This window comes from Periplaneta americana, chromosome 12, assembly GCF_040183065.1.
Source record: "Periplaneta americana isolate PAMFEO1 chromosome 12, P.americana_PAMFEO1_priV1, whole genome shotgun sequence".
Lineage (NCBI taxonomy): Eukaryota > Metazoa > Arthropoda > Insecta > Blattodea > Blattidae > Periplaneta > Periplaneta americana.
Window position 1 is genome coordinate 97264095 of NC_091128.1, and position 20987 is coordinate 97285081.

The following is a 20987-nucleotide window of genomic DNA, read 5'->3' on the forward strand; positions in this document are numbered from 1 at the left end:
GAGAAGAAGAAGAAGAAGAAGAAGAAGAAGAAGAAGTTTATACAGCCTAATAGAGGCTATAGCACTTAGGCCTACACCATAGATGGGTATCCGAGCACTGATGCTGTGGTAGTCGATGAAAATATGGAAGAAGTGCAAAAATAGTAATATGTTCACTCTTAGAAATATTGCTAGTCGATGAAAATTTGGAAGCAGTGCAAGAATAGTAATATTTTCACTCATAGAAATACAATAAATAATTATAACTTTATTTTCATCCTTAGCCCTATTAACAGTTCTACTATTTGAAAAAGAGTGAAATAAAGATTACAAAATTACCTGTAACTCTCCATCATCATCATCATCATCAACATCATCATCATCATCATCATCATCATCATCATCATCATCATCATCATCATTATCATCTTATCGATGGTGTAGCATAGACCAGCCTACCACGATGCACTTTAGATAACGACCCTGTCGGTAAATTGGTTTGCACAACTGACTCCATACGGGTGAATGACGAAGTCAGTACCCGTCATAAGGAAAAAAATATATATCCCAAACGGAGTCATTAAATTCCCTTCTTTCTACACGTGAAGCGGAATATTAAAAAAAAAAAAGAGGGGGAAAAACCATTGTTCTCAGTTTCTCACTTGTTCTGATGAAAGGTTTCATTTGTTTTAAGAGGAAAATGTGCAATCCTTTTCTGTCCGGACGGACTGACCTCCCAAAACTTTAAATTCCTTCACGATTGTAGAAGTAGGAGGAACAAAAAAGCCCGCTTAATAAGCTCACATATATAAAACTACAAGAGCAATGGAGCCGGCTGGTCAAAACGATACAATGACAATCATCACGTAGTCTATTTAGTAATTATGGACTCGAGGACCGACAGAGTGCTGTCATATTATGCCTTGGGAGGAAATTTGCACAAAACAAGCGGCAACTAAATTATTATTACTTTTTTGTTACTTCATTTAAATAACTCCAGGCGAAACAATGAGTATACACAATGTAACAGGTGTGCCAACAATTCTTCATTAGCAGATAATAAACTATGTGCGTAATAATAATTGATGTTCTACGGTAGATAAATCGACATCTTGCTTATGTAAAGTCGATTAATAGATAAACATGTCGCAGTCATATTGAGTTAGAAGATCTAATGATCTCTATTTATCAGACATCGAAAATGAAATTTTGAGTTCATATGATTACCGATAAAGATAATAATGATAATGAAAAGCCGGCATGGTGGTGTAGTGGCTAGATCACTGGGCTTATAATCCTGCGAATCCGGGTTTGATCCCCGGCGTACCCCTATTTATAACGATCAACCAATGATTCAAATCCATGTATAAAGAGTGATATTATGATGATGTTGATGATCATAATAATAATAATAATAATAATAATAATAATAATAATAATAATAACAATAATAATAATAATAACACCCTTATCAAATTACTGTAATCTTAACGATTTAATCCTTGACTGCCTTATAATCCGTGGCGCTACAGCCCACGAAGGGCCAAGACCGACCAGCCGGCTGCTGGTCTCACGGCCACATGCCCAACCAGAGGTGGACGATCATCCAACCAGAATGGAGGTATCGTGTGGTCAGCACGATGAGCCCCCCAGCCGTTATTGCTGGTTTGCGTAACCGGATTTCGCTACCTATCGTAGCTCCCCAAGTGCATCACGATGCTGGGTGGGCACCGGTCCCATACACTGGCCGAAATTTCATGAGAAAATTTCTTCCCCCATGAGGACTCGAACCAGCGCGCATTCCGTAACGCGAGTCCTAGGCAGGATGCCTTAGACCGCGACGCCACGGCGCGGGATGCTTGACTGTCTTACGAACATTAATCGGCAATGCAGAAGGGTGCTCATGTTTAGATGTTTAATGTAGAACAGAACAAATTAGATTTTTTTTTTTTTTTTTTTTTTTTTTGAGATTGAGATTTTCTATAATTCTGTAGATTTTGCTGAAATTCTAATTTCTCAACGCTTTTCTTTTTAGTAGTGTAGGATAGTCTATATGTTAACACGCCAGAAACAGACGCGATTATGAATAAAATGATGAATTTTTCTTGCTGTCAAGTTTATCGAATCAGTAGTCTTGTGTCATAGCTAGACCTCGGAATTTTAGGCTCGAATAGGATAGGTTGCAACAATTTTATATAAAAATCCCTAAATGTATGCAACATCAGAAACTCTCGAGCGATGATACTGCCTTAAACCAGGTGCGTTAAATAACTATGTTTCAGCCTATTCGAAACGAGCCTAAAAATCCGAGGTCTAATCATATCTCATGGTTTGCTAACCACTTAAAAAAATGTATCACAATTTTCATTTACATCTTTCGTACCGTATTAAAATTTAACCTGCAGTCAGAATGTGTGAGGAAATTTTGAAGATTGTTGATTTCCTATAGTTGATAATAGTGTTAAATTACAAAATATTTATTTCAATAAAAACTGAGTTACACAGTTGTCCTGACATTTCACTTCGTTGTTTTATTTTGACAACACGACTTGAAGAGATTGGTTATTTTGCATTGTAGCGAGTTATTCTCACAAACTGCTCCTCTTTATTCGCAGCATATCTGCTCTTCCCCAGCCACAACTTAAAACATTTCAATGTTAGCATTACAGTACGCGCTTCCTAGTCCAATACACAATCTCTGAGCCATGGCCACCACGAACAAATGACGCTCCTTCATTTCCGAGCGCATTCATAAAGATGTGACCAGGCCAGCCACCAGTACAAATTCTTGTCCATACCTGCAAGTCATAGACAACACGTTAACACGTACTACAAAAACTACCTAACGTGTATTCAATGTAGGAAACGCAACAAAGCTTTTGAAGGCCCTCTTTTTTTTTTTACAGACCTCGTCTCATTCCTAGAGTATTGGCGAGGCCGACTGACCGTACCACCTCACACATTAATCACTTCATTTTGCTGTTGTTCGAGGGGAAAAAATATATGTGTATGTAGGTAGAGGCGGCATTGAGCGTTCGCTTTGGCGTCTGACTGAAGAAAGATTAGCGGAGGCCAACATGCGGAGTGGACGTCCGAAGCAATAATATCATGGCAGGGAAATTCCTAGTGCAGATCGTCAGGTCCTGCCTGCCGAATAACATGGGTTTTGTTCTTCCTGTTCGTGATGGCGCAAAGGGGGTGGTTGGATGGATGGAAGTGGTGGTGGTAGGAAGGGAGGAAAATTTTTATTTATGGGCAACTTTTCTACTGGTGGCTGACCAACGTAGTTTATGTCTGTTCGTGTCACCCACCGTTCAAACTCGTCCTTTATCCACGCCCTGTTTCCTCTCTCTTTAGCTTTTTTTTTAAGTGGGAGGGGTGAAATTGCCCCTCTGATATCAGTTGGGATAGAAGCACTACCAATTTTTTTCCCGCTTTCAAAATACTATACGTGACCATCCTCGGCATAATGGAAATGTGTGACGAGTGCCAAAAAACGAATAGAATGCCATCTATTTGTCCTCGATTGCTATGAACCTCAAGCTTATATCACAGGGAAGACATCGTTCTCCCATTGCACCAGCAGCGTTAACTCGCGTCTTGCGTTATCAGCTGCGAGGTGTAGGCCTACAGTAATTGTTTGAGCAGCTCAGAGCAAGGATTCCTTAGCGAGTCTCCTTTACACTTGTGATATTGTGTGTTGTATGTAATGTTTATGGAATTCCTACGGAAAAATAGACAGAAAGAAAAAGAAAAAAAAAAAAAGAAATTAATAAAGAAACAAAACAAAGAAGAAAGATGCGGAAACAAAATTATGAAGAGCAAAGATTGAAGAAAAAGAAGAAGAGTGAAGAAGGACTAAAACATAGTGAAAAAAGAGCGAGGAATGTTGAAAAAATAAGGAAAGCACAATGATTAACATCAGAATGACGAGAGAAATGTGGGGACAGAAAGGAAAATGAAGTAAAAACGAAGACATATGAGGGAGATAGAATGCAGGGAAAGGGAAAACAGAAGGAAGGAAGGAAGAAAGAAAGAATGGAATAAAAGAAAGAAGAAAATGGAATCAGGTAAAAGACGAAGAAAGAATGGAATTAAGGAAGAGAGGAAGAAAGATGTAATTAAGAAAAAAGGGAGAAAGAATGGAGTAAAGGAAAAAAGAAAGAATAGAATGAAGGAAAAGAAAAAGGACGAAATAATGGAACAAAGGAAGATAGGACTGAATGGAGGGAAGAAGGAAGAAGTAATGAAATGAAGGCAAGAAGGAAGGAATAATTGAATGAAGAAAAGAAAGAAGAAAGAATGAATGAAGGAAAGAGGAAAGAATGGAGTAAAGGAAAGAAGAAAGAGGGAATGGAATGAGGGAAAAAGGAAGAAAGGATAGAATGAAAGAAAGGAAGAAAGATTGAAATGAAGGAAAGAAGAAAGAAAGCATGGAATGACGGTAAAAGAGATAGAGTGTGATGAAGAAAAGGACGAAAGAATGGAATAAAAGATAGAGAAAAAAAGAATGGAATGAAGGAAAAAGTAAGAACAGAATGAAGGTAAGGAAGAAGAAAGACTGGATAAAGCAAGGAAGAGAAATGAAATGAAGGTGAAAGGAGGAAAAGGTTAGAATTAAGAAAGAAGAAGTAATACAATGAAGTGAAGGAAGAAGATGGCATGGAATGAAGAAGGAAGAAAGACTAGAATGAAGGAGAAAGAATGGAACGAAGGGAAAAAAATAGGAAGAATGTAGTAAAGAGAAAAAAGATGTGAATGAAGAGGATAAAGAAAAGAAGAAATAAAAGAAGAGAAGAATAAAAGAGAAAGAAAGGAGGAAAGAATACTCAAAATAAATTTGAAATGCATATTGTTATCTACAGTTTTTTATTTCGTATATTCTACTTAATTCCAGCTTCCACAAAGGAAAAATTTGTTTCAAGAACTTATGTCTATATTCAATTGAAATATAGTTCAGTTTCTTTTACACAATTTCATGTACGAAATTGAGCCATGAATTTTTATAGTATTTCTCCCAGGACACTTCGTTCTTTCTTTTCTTCCTCATTTAATATTTCGTTATTTGTCTTCACTTTTTACTTATTTCCTCGTTCGTGTATGTCCAAGTTTATTTCATAATTTCATCTTTCTCCTTACTTCCTTCTATTTATTCTCGTATTTCTTCTTTTTTCCATTAGTTGCTTCTCGCTGTTCCTTTCTTCCATTCTGCATTTATTTCTTTCGTTTTGTGAGTTAATTCTCCCAGCGGCCCAGCGTTACAACTCTCTGATTGTAAATCTCCTCAGATGTCGTCGAATCGTTACTGCTACCGCAGATAACTCCAATATACGGACTCATTATGCACGTGCAATTGCACAATTAATAAAAATACGGTTGAACCGAACGACAGCGAGACAAAGGAAGTAATCTTTAACCGAAGATGCAATGACCCAACTCAAGGTCTCCAATAGCTCGCTGATTTGAAAAGCACACCAATATAATGGGGGTCTAGGGAAAACAATGCACAAGTCAGTTATATTCCTACACACTACACGCTTTGACCGATCTTAGCTAGTAAAGCCTTCTTCTTGTCACCACACAGCCAGCAGTTACTAAAAACGCTAACGTGGTGAGCCGCGTCCCCACCCACCAAGTGCTACAGCCACGCTGCTGCAGATAAATCAGTTGCAAGTCAGGCAGAACTCAAGGCAGGAGGATTCGACGAGGCACTGGGGACCTCCGCGACGAGCTGTGGACTCCGATACTGCTGCGATACAGTGTTTGGAAACAAGCGACTGCTGCTGTTGCTCTTAAGAAATTAACAGTCGCTTTCAACGACCATCGTATCTGAAAAGTTTTTCGATTCCCTAGATCTTCACCAACAATAATCAAGACAATGTGATAACCGTTAAAAATATTCGCCAACAATCAAAACACTTAACAACTGTCAAGACATTCTCCAACAATAAAGATCCTTATATAACAGTCAAATATATTCTTCACCAATAGTAACACACTACAACTAACGTCCAAGATATTCTCCAACAAGCAAAATTTTATGGCAACTGTTAAAGATATTCCCCAACAATAATCAAGACACTATGACAAATTTCGGAAATTAATGAAAAGCAATCAAGACAGTATGACAGCTGTCGAAAATATTCTGCAGCAATAATCAAAACACTACAGCAACTAATGAAGACATTCTCCATTCACTATCAAAGAAATACTGTGTGACAATTGCCAAAGAACATTCAAAACATTATGACAACTATAAAAGGCATTCTCCAGTAATAATGAAGCCACTATGGAAACTGTCAAAGATATTCCCCAACTATAATCAAGACAATACCACAGTCAAACATATTCTCCAACAATAATCAAAATACATTCCCCAAGAAGAAATGCTATGACAACTCTTCAAGACATTTCCCAAAAATAATGAAATCAGTATGACAACTGTCAAATACATTCTCCAGCAGTAATCAAGATCTATGACAACCGTCAAAGACACTCCCCAACAGTACCCAATACAATAAGACATTTTCAAAGAAATTAATTAACAGTCATCAAGACACTATGGCAGATGTAAAAGTTATTCTGCAGTAATAATAATCAAAACGTTACAGCAACTATTAAAGACATTCTTCATTGATCACCATAGTACTATGACAATTGTCAAAAACATTCTCCAGCAATAATCAAAACGCTATGACAACTATCAAAGACATTCCCCAGCAATAATGAAACCACTATGAAAACTGTCAAAGACATTCCTCAACTATAATCAAAATATTACAACAGTAAAATATATTCTCTAACAATAATCAAAACACTATAACAACTCTCCAAGACTTTCTTCAACAAACAAAATGCTATGACAACTGTTAAAGCTATTTTCCAACAGTAATTAAGACACTATGACAAAATAATGTCAAGGACATTCGTCAACAGCAATCAAGACACTATGGCAACTGATATTCTCAGCAATAATCAAAATACTACAACTATGAAAGACAATGTGAATAGATGATTCTCGCATGTTTAGATTACGACAAAAGTAATAAAGTACTAAGTCATAAATAATAGCCCTAATGTATCTGACTATGAAACAGGGCCGCAATAATACTGAGTAATCAATAAGTAAATAATTATAGAATATATTTTCATTTCACCGACATATTAAGACATCATGATGAAAGTTAAGTTTTGAAGCAATGTAAAAGAGGTTATTGTTTATCTCCAACATAATAAAGACACACGGATATAAAAATTAATTTCATTTCAAAATTTAATTAAAAAAAAAGACAAGTTAAATTCTGTAATAATTGAAAATGTTTCACATCTGCTTCACATCAAAATTATTCTACTGCAAATGATGATCAAACCACCATAGCGATTATTAAGTGTACAAAGACTATCAGGGAGCATAATTATTTCAAGAACGATAATTGGAACACCACAATAAATGTAGCTTCACGATTGCCAAAGAGAACTATATCTAGTTCACCAACTATAATCAACAGATTATGACAACTGTTAACGATTGTCAAAGAGGATATTTTCATTTTATTGTTGTTCGTGTGTAATTTGCCGCAGAGAACCTTAATACAGAAAGTTTTAAAATGAAACTAACATCGACGAAGCTAAGATATTACTTCTAGGTTCTCGATTACTCTAGTCTAGGGTCGAAATACTCCCCAAAAGATCAGGATCGTCCCGAAAAGATTAAATAACACTTAAGAACCAGATTTCAATAAAAGAACAAAAGATGGCAGAGAAAACTTATAATGACTATAATTGCGTGGAAAGTTTAAGTGGTTGATGGTTATATGATTTCAATCAAAGGTCACCGCTTGATGCGAATCATCTTATCATAATCTTAAAAAAAAACTTAAACTTCTAATTGCATTAATATCGTTACCAGTGCAAGAAAATAAACGAAGTATTCGCTGCGCAAGCTACTTGTAATATCTTGAGTCTAACTTGATTTATTTTCCGATAAAGATACGTTGCGGGCTACATCGGCCCGCTGCACCTTATGTTGCGGGCTACATCGGCGCGTTCCCGCTAAGGACCAAGAGTATTGCAGAAATGGTAACGGACATTTTTCTCGAATAAATGATCACTTAAACGCTTCACGTTAAAAATATTTTGTATAAGGGAAATGTTTAAATTTACCTTTCTTCACAAAGTATTTTATATAATACCATGTATTCTTTTCTACATCTTATTGTACACATAAGATTTTATAGCAGAACAACCACTTAATTTCATTAATAGTAAAATTAAGACATATCCTATGTTGTATATTAATATTGTATTTTAAACACAAAAATATATTGTCATATTACTACATAACACTAATACAAACGGTTTTACAAGGCTTACTTATTTCATTTTATAAAATCTATAAATGTTTGTATTTGATTTTGCAATTAAAATCTATAAAATGTAATAATATGTAAAAGAAAAAAATGTGACTGAAGAAATCAATCTCTCTACAATTTATCCAGATTTCGCTGAACTAATATAAGCTTTGGTAACCAAATTCCACTCTCACTAGAGTTGCTAACAATATTGGTATTAACTATTAACGTACTATTGTTTCGGATCACTGTTAATTTCACATTACGACATAAAAATATAATTAATTATAAATTTCAGACCATATTATTTGTCAAGTGAACATGGGTGTAACATATTGCCAATGGATGGCACAATGCCATAAAATTTCAGTTTTTCGACTTCAAAGGAAGATAACTAATAGTTTTAAAACGCAACAGACATAAAACCACAGTCTACTATATACCAGTCACGAAGCTTGAGTTTTGAGGGTGCTAGAAACAATAGACTGTGACGGTACTATTTTGCATTGCCTGTAATGAGGCGATATTAGCGATCCTAGTGGTGAGCAACTACCTAATGTTTGCATATTTACTACGTATTGAGCTTCGCGACTGTATATACTAGACTGTGATAAAACTGTATGAATTTTATAGCAAAGAAAAGAAAGCGTAATGTGCTTTATTCCAGTATCTTTATACCCATTCAAACAAGAAAATTCTGAATAATGTTAAACGAATGCTTACCGAGATCACTTACTCGAAAAGCGAAGAAACTTCATCTTTAACTTACCTGAAACAAAACAGAGCATCAAATTAAACACTGTAACTCTATAATGTGGACAATACACTTAAACATCTAATCAAGTATATTAATTCAGAGTACATTAATCCAATTATTGTAAACCAATATTATGCTCTAAGATAAATACAAAATTGCTTAAAAAATGCGTTGCATATCGACGGGGCAGTTCGAAAGGAAAACAACTCAAAATTTAAAGTTTTGAGAAATCTGTATTTTAAAGCTTTATGTTGCTGTGAAAAATCGAAGGATCGTTAAAATTATTCCATATTCTGTTAAGTAATGATGTTTTATATATAGTTCTATAAGTTTCTAATTAGTGCTTGTTAATTATTCACAGTAACATGAAGTTTTAAAATTCAGGTTTCTCAAAACTTTAAATACTGAATTGCTTCTCTTTTGATATATCACGAAAGGAATACACAAATAGGCTTATAGGTATATACAAAAATTCCTCTCTATTTCTTTAGTTATCATCATCGTCATCATCATCATCAACAACAAATTTATGATTTATTTCATTGTAAATAGTATTTAATTTAAAAAAATGTTTCATTGTGGTCTTTATTACTTTATGCTGATTATGTTATACGATTATTTTGTTCATGTACCAATTCACCAATGCAGTGTAGAATCCGTTGAATTTCAATTAACAAGAGTCGCTGCAATATTGTTGATTACATATTGTCAATTTTGTTTTGTCACTGATAATTCGCAAAATTGTTACTAAAAATTGATGAGAAATGCCATAACCGAATTATCAATAAACGCAGAAAAAGTCATTCAATATCAAGAAGTGCACCCAATAAATTTAATTTTACCTTCATACAAGTAGATCTACTGTTGTGTTGAGATGGCTTGGCTGGTCATAACGTTATGCGCAGTAAACCAGGCAAGTTCATTTAATACTGACAAAGAAAAAAAAAGTGATGTATGGGTTAGTCGCTGTGCAACTCCTGTAGAGTTCACTTCTTTTCCTTATGAAAGTGCGTAGTATACTAACTATCACAAAAACATTAGTAACCAATAAAGACATTGCAGTTTATTTTATTGTGAATGAGTGGAAAGAGAAGACTGCATTATGTTGTGTACGAGTGTTTGGATAGCTGTGAGTGGGAAAACTGTGATCGCCCATGGAGTGCAGGTATGTGATTAATGTTTTTCAACATAGCTATAACTTACGTCAGTATGCATGCAGTTCTCCTCCTTTCCCCTCCTGCCCCACTGAATATGATGAATTGATGAGACACTGACCCACTCCACATCACCCCTCTCATATATTCGCGCATAACACCGGCCAAGCTACCTAAATACAACAGTACACTTAATTCAATGTCCCTCTTTTCAAATTCCGTTGTGTTTACAATAAAATGAATATTTACATTATTGCGTTTCACTTACAGTAGTTAATTTTATATATTTATAGTATTTGATAATAAATACTGTCATTATTTCTTTACGACTTCGAATGAAATATGATATGATGTAAGTAACATGCGTTATTGGTATTGGTATGAATAACGTCTTACGACGTAGGAAGAACAGACTATATTAACAGCATGAAAGCTCTTCATAGATAAAGGTAGTTTCGAGAAAATCTCAGAATTATTTCCATTCCATACTGTAAGAGCAGATAATATGGTAAATTCATTGATGCATTAATAAATCAATTCCGTGCCGCGACAGACCAAAGCCAACCAGCTGGTTGTTGCGTTCGCATCCATACGACCGAGCAGAGGTAAACGATCATCAAACCATAAAGGAAATAACATGTGTTTACCACGTAGATCCTTCCAATCGTTTTAGCTAGTTTTAGTAACCAGATTTCGCTAGTACTTATCGTTGGTCCCCAAATTCATCACGTTAATCAGTGAGCACCGGTCCCATACAATGGCCGAAATTTCATGAGAAAATTCTTTCCTCATCAGAAGTCGAACCATCGTGCATTCTGTAACGTGAGTTCTAGCGCGGGGTTGCTTCTAGGGGTACGCATCCCAATAAGTAAGTATGTAAAATGCTGACATATTTTAGTTTACTATTGTTATACCTGTTGATGATTATGTTAAACCTACAGTTTACATATTATATTATTTTACAACATCAACTCTTCTTCTTTATTGCTTTAATAACATTTTACATAATTCATTACTATTACTATTGGATCAGTAACTACTGTACGTATAATAATAATAATAATAATAATAATAATAATAATAATAATAATAATAATAATAATAATAATAATAATAATAATTGCAATGCAGTTTGGGGGTCTGAAGGTAAAATATATATATATTGGGGGTACAATAGCGAAAAAGATTGAATACCACTGTCTTAGACCACGACGCTATGGCGCGGGACACTGATATGACAACTATATACTTTTAGCACATTTTAGTGCATAGGACTGATTGCATGTGTAGTTGAATTGTACACAATATTCGGCTACAGTTATGACAATTTTTATTTATTTTATCTTTTATTTATTTATAAAAAATTTGCTCCCCTTTGAAGAAGTCATCAACCTTCTTTTTGAAAAAAATTAGGAGAGAAAAAATAAAATGTAAGTTTTATTATCATCATCAGTCCATCACAGCAAAAAAGTAACAAAGATGAAGCAAAAAGGCCTGTACACAGACTTCCTTTTCTTCATGCTTCGGCGCAGCCAGTAGCCCAGAGTCACGCGTCTTTATCTACACCCCTGAATCTCGATTTCATCAATCTTTGAGCGTGAAGGGAACAGTTACCGCGTTATGCGAATATTGTGTTAAGATTCCTGCTGAGAGGCGGGACAAGTGCAGCATCCGAACCGGTCCGCCACACGGGACGCGAACCCAGGCTCGCTTCCTACTTCTAAAGGAAGGTCAGTTGTCTGAAGATGTGTTTTAATATTAAATACTTGAACAACATATATATATGGAGGTTAAATACATCTTGCCTTTTAGTGACTCAATAGGATGTTAGATAGAAATAAAATAAAGAAAATGTAACTATTTTGAAATTAACTTATATCACACAACTACGATTCCAACTCCGATACACAGTTGTGAATCTTGGGGTTTTCGAATCTTAATTTTAATAAAAATACAATCTCGGGAAATGTGACTCACAAGTGAAGAAGATAAGTGAGAAGAAAAAGAGGAGAGTTGGCCTAGTGGTGAAATGAAAGAGTAGAATGAGAAAATAAAAGACGAGAAGAGGAAAGAGAAAAATAAGGGGAAAAAGATTAAAAATTAAAGATTAAAACAGAGGAAAACAAAAAGGACAAGAGAAAAAGTCAGAGTCCGAGAAAATGAGGAATTAGAAGATGAAAAAGAAGAGGAGAAAAGTAAGATTAAAAGGAGGAAATAGAAGAAAACAAAAGGAAAGGAGATAAGACAAGTGGAAAGATTTGAAGGCGAAGGGAAAGGAGACAGGGTGGGGGAAGGAGTAAAGGGGCAAAGTGAATAAAAGACAACACAAAAGAAAGAGGGCACAGGGAAGAGAAAGAGGGCAAACGGAAGAGAAAAAGGGCAAAGAAAATCGAAGAAGTGTTAAGGAAAGAGACTAGCAAAAGAAAGAGGAGAAGGGTTAAGAAAAGAGAAGGGAAAAAGAAAAGAGGAGAATGATAAAGAAAAGGCGAAGAGGGTAAAAAGAAGAAAGACAAAGGGAAAAGAAAGGCAAAGAAAAGAGGACAAAAGAAAGAGGAGAAGGGCAAAGGAAATTATTCATGTACTTTTTTTTTTATTTAAATGTTTAAAGTAGAAATGGGACATGTTCTCCAAGTACTTCTTCTACTTACCATCCACAAGTTACGCAGATTTAAAATGCTTTACCATTGTTACAGATTATCAAAACTCCTATGTGACATGGGTATTTACCGATTTTCAGATTTTTGCTCCATTAAATTACTTAAATAGTGATATAGCAAATAATAAAATCTCCTATATGTAATTATATTTCTTTGTTTCGAAAATGTAAAAATTCACAGTCTCCTATGTTGCCATAGATTGAATAAATGTGTTTCTTCTTCCTACTGAAAAATTTTATATTTTGCACATAGGAGTTATTGCAGGAATAACGAAATGTCTGTCTGTCTGTCTCTCTCTCTATCTCTTTCTCTATTGGCGACATTTAATGCTTATCCAAGTTGGATAAAAGTCTTTGGTTTATTCCATAATTTTACCTACAATCAGGACATCTACTGGGAAAGCTACCGTCAGACCATTTTACGGACTCAATGAATGGCAAGAGTCACGCAATTTAACCAAAGACGTTCATGTAGACCCGGTATCGATTAGAAATATGAATCTGTGTCTAGACTGGCCAGTACATAGCTCTGCAGGTAATAGAAAACGAAAGAGAAATTAGCACAAAGAATACAGAAAGAGTAAAGTTGAACATACCACTAGGGCTATAATCTATTATTATTATTATTATTATTATTATTATTATTATTATTATTATTATTATCATCATCACCATCATCATCTATTTCTTAATTATTTCCTTTTCCTTTTCTAATTGCACCTTCAGCAGTTACATATTTTGCCCATATTCAAATAAAATACAGCGGAGCTGTTAGCTCATTATGTTGCATTTTTTATACTTAGTTAATAAGGCCAAGTTTTTCACTTTAAGGCCTTTTCGGTAATTTTTTTAGTTTTTCTGCATAAATTTGTTTATATATTATTTTAGATGACAGTTTTATATATCAATAAAAAGCGTTCATTATTTCAATGGTTTATTTCTCTAAGAATTTTGTAAGAGCATTTCACCCCCATTTTATGATAGGCCTACAGCAATAGCTGAATCTTCCCTTAAACATAGACTTTCGAGTTGTTTCTTTTTATGATTAGAGCACTGCCAACTATGACGCACTCAATTGAGTGGCTTGGTGGCCGGAGCGAATTTTCCTCCTCTAATTACCATTGTTAACAGATACATTCTGTAAGAACAAAAATTAATCTTTACGTAGATTCTTCGCCCAACAGTGCATATAGGCCCTACTGTGCAATCCCGGCCACCAAGTCACTCAATTGAGTGCGCTCCGTGTATAATGGCAATTGACTTTAATATATTATATCAACATATATGTTAAACATGGAGTAAGGCCGCAAAGGGGGAAATATGCTACCGGAGAAGGATTCGATCCGGTGCTATGGATTGAACTTCGGCGTAGCTCAGTAGTAAGAGCGCTTGGTGCATAGAACCAAGGACCCGGGTTCGATCCCCGGCGCCGGAGTGAATTTTTCTCCTCTAATTACCACTGTAATTATTCATTTCGTCTTTGCATACCAGAAAACAGTTTGTGCGCGTTGCTGCGGAATCGCCATTTTGCTTTGTTGCTCAACATGTGACAGATGAATCACTTCAAACAAATGAAATAACAATTCCTTTAGTTTCTCTTTCTTTAATACCAGTCTCATTTCGTAATTCCGCATACTTTGTTAGCAATAATTAATTGAAATGTGGGAGGTTTGAAAGGCACACGGTTTTATTTTGGACATTCTGCCGTCCGTTTCGGTGAAGTGCGGGCGTTAGCACTGGATTCACTATTTCTACTTGGAGTAGATGGGCAGGGCATGTAGCACGTATGGGCGAATCCAGAAATGCATATAGAGTGTTAGTTGGGAGACCGGAGGGAAAAAGACCTTTAGGGAGGCCGAGACGTAGATGGGAAGATAATATTAAAATGGATTTGAGGGAGGTGGGATATGATGATAGAGAATGGATTAATCTTGCTCAGGATAGGGACCAATGGCGGGCTTATGTGAGGGCGGCAATGAACCTCCGGGTTCCTTAAAAGCCAGTAAGTAAGTAAGTAATTTATCTGTGACAGTTGTTCTTCACTTGTCAGTAACTTTGTAATTATACGATTATTAGTACAGTAACATTGAACGTTACGTATACTTACAACATGTTGGTGTCTTACTTGGAATGAACAAAGACGTTAATATGCGGAGCGTAATGGTTGTTTTGTGGCGTCTGTAAATAAAGCAAGAAACCTAGAGATACATTTGATGATGAAAAGGTCATTGCTTACTAATCGAGATAATCATGTAACAGTTCAACACTTTAAATAGCAAAATTGACCACACAAAAGCCTCAATACCGTTATGATAAGAGTTCATTGCCCTCGCTTCGAATCTTACAAAGCCAAAGATAACAATCTGCACGACTATTTGGCCAAAAGGAACTGATTCGGAAATTAGCGCCCCGTAAAACTGCGTGGAGCCTACTTTGTTCTATGGTCCTGCTTTTTGTGTGTTTCCTTTGGGTGACCCTGTCTGTTGTCTAGGGCACACATAATACATGGCTTCTGCTACTGGGATCTTGGGTCGTTAGTTCGGTTGCTTCGTTAGCTCATTCGTTAACCAACATGTCTCCCCTCTACGTCAGGTGTTGGCCAGCTCCGGGCCCGTAAATCAGCTGCCCCCCCCCCTCTCTCGGACGCCGTCGTACTCAGCACTTCACTTTGGCAAGCCTGGGCGGCGGGATTCACCCTGCGATAGATAGACTGTGACCGAATTCTCTACAGAGTTTGTGTGACTATCCTGAAGTCTGAGGCGCTAATTACCGATATTCCAGCCGGTTTCAGGATGGCTTTTATAGCACTCTTCTTAATTGGTCTTATGTTGCGGCTCAAATGATAGCATATCCTGTTTCAAATACAGCAGAATCTGGTTTGATTCCCGACAGACAACCGGAGGATGTATTTTCCTCCCACTACCATTAAGTTATAAGAATTTTCTTTGTGTTTGTCCCGTGATGTAATTAGGCAGCACAGCAGTTGCCCCGCGCCATGTACTAGATCACAGAACTAAGCGAGTCTCCGTGATTATGGAAGGTTAATGTTAGAATTAAGCAGCCCAGTTCTTGAAATAAGTTATTATTACTATTATCAGAAACTTCTATCCATCAGTCCAACGTCGAATACAACGAAATATTATTACCATGCGTGCTGAAGTAACAACCATAAGTCTACACCTGTGGAGTAACGGTTAGCGCGTCTGACTGCGAAACCAGGTGGCCCGGGTTCGAATCCCTGTCGGGGCAAGTTACTTGGTTGAGATTTTTTTTCCGGGGTGTTCCCTCAACCAAATACCAGCAAATGCTGAGTAACTTTCGGTGCTGGACCCCGGACTCATTTCACCTTCATTTCATTCGAACGCTAAATAACCTGATATGTTGACAGAGCGTCGTAAAATAACCCAATACAAAAACAACCATAATAAGAGAGCATGTTGTTGTTTAGTCAACTGTCCGAAGACAGGTCTAGAACCCACAAGTGACACCATCAAGGCATTACTCATGAGGCAACTAGGCCAGGAGGAAATTGGTTAAGAGCCACCGGCGTAGCTCTGTCGGTTAAGGCGCTTGCCTGCCGATCCAGAGTTTCGTACGGGCGCAGGTTCGATTCCCGCTTGGACTGATTACCTGGTGGTTTTTTGCGAGGTTTTCCCCAACCATAAGGCAAACGTCAGGTAATCTATGGCGAATCCTCGCCAAATATCATCTCGCTATCACCAATTCCATCAACGCTAAATAACCTCGTAGTTGATACAGCGTCGTTAAATAACCAACTAAAAAAAAGTAATGAGTTAGGGTGGCCAGTTCCTTTCCTCCTCCATTGCATACATCGCTGACCAGCTACATATTCCACTAATCAGACATCAGATGCATACAAGCAATAATTGTTCTTCCTCTGACACAAATCGTCAAGTGGTATGTACTGCCTGAGTGATAAAAGATATACATATCAGCCAGAACCTCAATCAGAGGTATCAGAGGACATGGAAAAACAAAATCATATTTGCACACAATTGGCATAATGGAAGACCCTACTTGTTCATGAAGTCAAGAACCTCAAACAGCGGAACATCTTATATTCGCCTGTGTAAAATTAAAACAACAGAGGGATAAAATTATCGAGGAAATTAAACTGAAGAATGGAATTGGCCTGTGTCTCCAGAACATGTAGTGACAAAATTTCTAAGACAGACTTCAACCATTCTACAGGTCACCAAATTCTAAACATGCATATTCATTCATAGTTTTCTGGCCATGAGCAAGTCCTTCACTGCAAAATCAGCATTCTTCAATCTTCCCTCTTTTCCACTTTCATCTCAGTCTCCACATACGATCCATATAACTTAATGTTATCTATTATCTGATATCGTCTTCAGTCCCGAAATTTTTCCCCGTTCATCATTCCTTACTGCACCCTTTAGTAGAGAGTTTCTTCTTAGTCAGTGACCCAGCCAATTGGTTTTATCTTCCTGATCAGTTTCAGCATTATTCTTACTTCTACTCTTTCTAGAACAGCTTCATTTCTTATTTTGTCTGTTTCACACGCTCCATTCCTCTCCATACCCATATTTCGAATGCTTCTACTCGTTTCTCTCCACTTCATCGTTATATCCATGTTTCTACCCTGTATACGCCACACTTCACACACAGCACTTCACTAGTCTCTTCCTTAATTCTTTTGCAAGAGTTCTGCAGAAAAATCTCCTCTTCTCTATATTCATCAAAGTGTAAATAGTAATAAATTTAAATTCATAATTACTGAAATTGGACGAAACAAGACTAAAACACCTTAAAATATTGTGACATTTATTTGTGGAAGTAATATTAATTGTGTTGTTCAACATGAATGGAATGTTGAGATGTGCTAAGTGGCGTATAGTATTAAAATCCATGTAATGGAGCATGCCGAATAAAGTTACATTAAAAATTATCATCATCACATTTTTGTTATTAACATTATTTTTATTATCATTATAGTCGTTATCACTAACATCTCACAACATCGTAATTATCGTCATCATACATAGTTATACTCATTAATGATAACGTATTTGTCATTGTTGCCTATATCGTCATTAATATCATTAAAATTATTGTCATCACTACGATATTCATCATTATCTCATAATTTCGTCAATATAATCGCCATTACTATTATTAGATTGTTATTATTATCGTCCTCATAATTTTCTGCCTTTCTTCTTTTTCTCTTTTACCTTTTTCAGTGTAGATATTTTCATTTTCTTTAAACCGTATATTAGATAGATAAGTCTACACACTGAGGATCTCCCTGATTGTGTGGTGAGCATGGCTGAAGACCAACGCGGACACTACACAAAACAGCACACAACAAAGCACAAACTCCTTTTCCCGTAGATCGAAGATAAATCTCTTAAATCGTTCATGCAGTGAATCGAACCACGGATCGCTTGGATTGGAACAACGTCATTACCACTATCTTCATAATAATTACCATCATTGCCGGCATTATTATATTAATATCATTATTATCATCATAATTATTATAATTAATATTATCATCATTATAAGCTCTATTATTCCCAATTAGTTTCAGGATGGCTTCTAAATCACATACTTACCAACGGTGTAGAAAAAAAGATATGAAGACATTTTTCTCCCTCTTCTTGATTAATACTCTGTTGTGGCTAAAGCCAATGGACTAGGCTCTATTCCCGGCACAGATGTGAAAATATATCTTTCGTCCATAGACAATAAGTGTGTGTCCACTGCCATATCATGTGAAATTAAAATTAAGGAGGAAAACATTTTAGACACGATGAACAAAGTATAGGTATATTATAAATAGAACGTTGTAAAGAAAATGACATTATCTAACCTATTGTTTTATAGTGAAAACTGAATAACAAGGAGGAAGGAAAAATATGCAATTAGGGCTGCCGAAATAGAATGACTAAAATCTGTAGCATGTTATCCGAGGACAAAAAGTGGAGAGACGACGGAATTACTGATGCAGACCATCATACGGAGAGTAAAAGAATATATAAATAACTGAATAAAACACGTAACCTAGAATATGTGCCAGCAAGAGTAATTACAAGAATTGTGTATAATTAATTATAATCCCTTCAAACAAAACTTCGCAGAGACCAGAAAAGAGATGACAGAATCAATTATTGAAACTAGAGTTTGGAGATTTAAACAGTAAATTAGGTGATTATTGTTATAGGGTACTACCACAGTCTACTATATACAGTCGCGAAGCTTGAGGTGTTTTTTTGCAAATCTCGCGATAAAGCGCTCCAAGCGGTTAGCAACTAGAAACAATAGACTGTCCACGGTCGACTTTGGATTTATAGTGGACTGAGTCGCATTTCCATCGAGTGCTAGGTCGTTGCGTATTTCACATTGATGCTCGTGAAGAAAAATCCTAACATCTATTTCTTATTTTACTTATAGATATAAAAATGTGGTTAATAAACAGCAGGAGGGAAAATCTAATGACAAAGAATGAAGCATATCTTTATAATAATATAAAGTTTTGCTCTCTTCATTTCGAAAACACACAATTTATGAATGAAAAAAATAAATTAATCTGGAATGCAGTTCCAACTTTATTTGATGTTTTAAATAAACCTGTTCTGTTATTACCTGCAGCTGAGAAACAAAAGCTTTGCACTAATTCTACGTCTGTATCAGCTGATTCCTTGAATAATTGTACATTTTCAGACAACTTAGGCCTACTTTTTTTTTTTCAAAGGATATGTTTTTAATTATAGCTGTTAATTTTGTTGTTATTTTTATTTGTTACTTTACTAGAGACGTAGAAAAAGTAAGTCTGTTACAATAAAATTTATTGATCACGTTTTATTTCCAATTCTGGTGTGATTATTATTGCTTAACCTCATCCCACTTTGTTAACTACTACAAGTACCGGTACACATAAGTTACTCCCATTAATTCATATTTCCATTATTATTGTTATTATATTATTGTTGTAAAGGGAAATGCAAATTAATATTTATTGGTTTCATAGTTCATTATCGCTATAATCTTGAATGGGTGAAGCGATTATAGTAAATTTCAGTTCGTTTTGCACAAACAAAAATAATATTAACCTATTTCTTGCAGGTATCTTCGAGTTTATGGTGGAATTTAATATACTTCATTAAAATAATAAATGAACTTTATCCATTTAAAATTTCAATAATGGAAGGAAGGTGCTAATTTTTCCAAAAGAACACGACAACGAAAGTGTAACATATTTTGTCATCTGCTAGGAGAGATCTGTGATGATGAGGCGATAGTAGCGATCCTAATGGTGGGCAACTACCCATGATTGCATTTTTACTACATATTGAGCTTCGCGACTGTATATAGTAGACTGTGGTACTACATTAAAATTCCAGAAGTGTCGCAAGAAAACCTAACAAGATAAAGCGCGCCATTTTACTTCTTACCACTGACGGACATTTACGCCCACAAATTTGTTATGAGTTTTCCTTATGTTCCTCACGCTTTGTACTCTAAGATCAAAGCTTGAGATGATGGTAAGATAACATAGGAAAACAAGACAATTGAACTCACCCAGTCCCTATGAAAGGGAGTTACGTTTCCTGTTGTATCTGTTTGTCAATAAGAGAAATAATTTATTTTGTGCTGATCGTATGATAGAAGTTAATGTTTCTCGGTTCACTATTGAACTGCAAATATTTATGTTTCTCATGTACTCACTAACTCTATCAAACAAGTGGAAAGGTTTGCAGAGGATTTTCCTACAATACATTAACTTTAGTAGCAGCAGCGGCGGTAGTAGTAGTAGTAGTAATAGCAGTAGTGGTGGTAGTAGTTGTGGTAATAGTAGTGGCAGTGGTATCGGCAGTAGTGGCAATAGCAGCAGTAGCAGCAGCAAGAGCAGTAGTAACGTAATAGTAGCAGTAGTACTAGTAGTAGTAGTAGTAGTAGTAGTAGTAGTAGCAGTAGTACGTGGAATCCAGTTTATCCGGGACCGTATACTATCCAGTTGACTGAAAATCTGGTAACCCGAAAAAATTCAGTGACATGAGGCAGATTAAATATACGTATATCCGTTCTGAAGACAAAAGGAG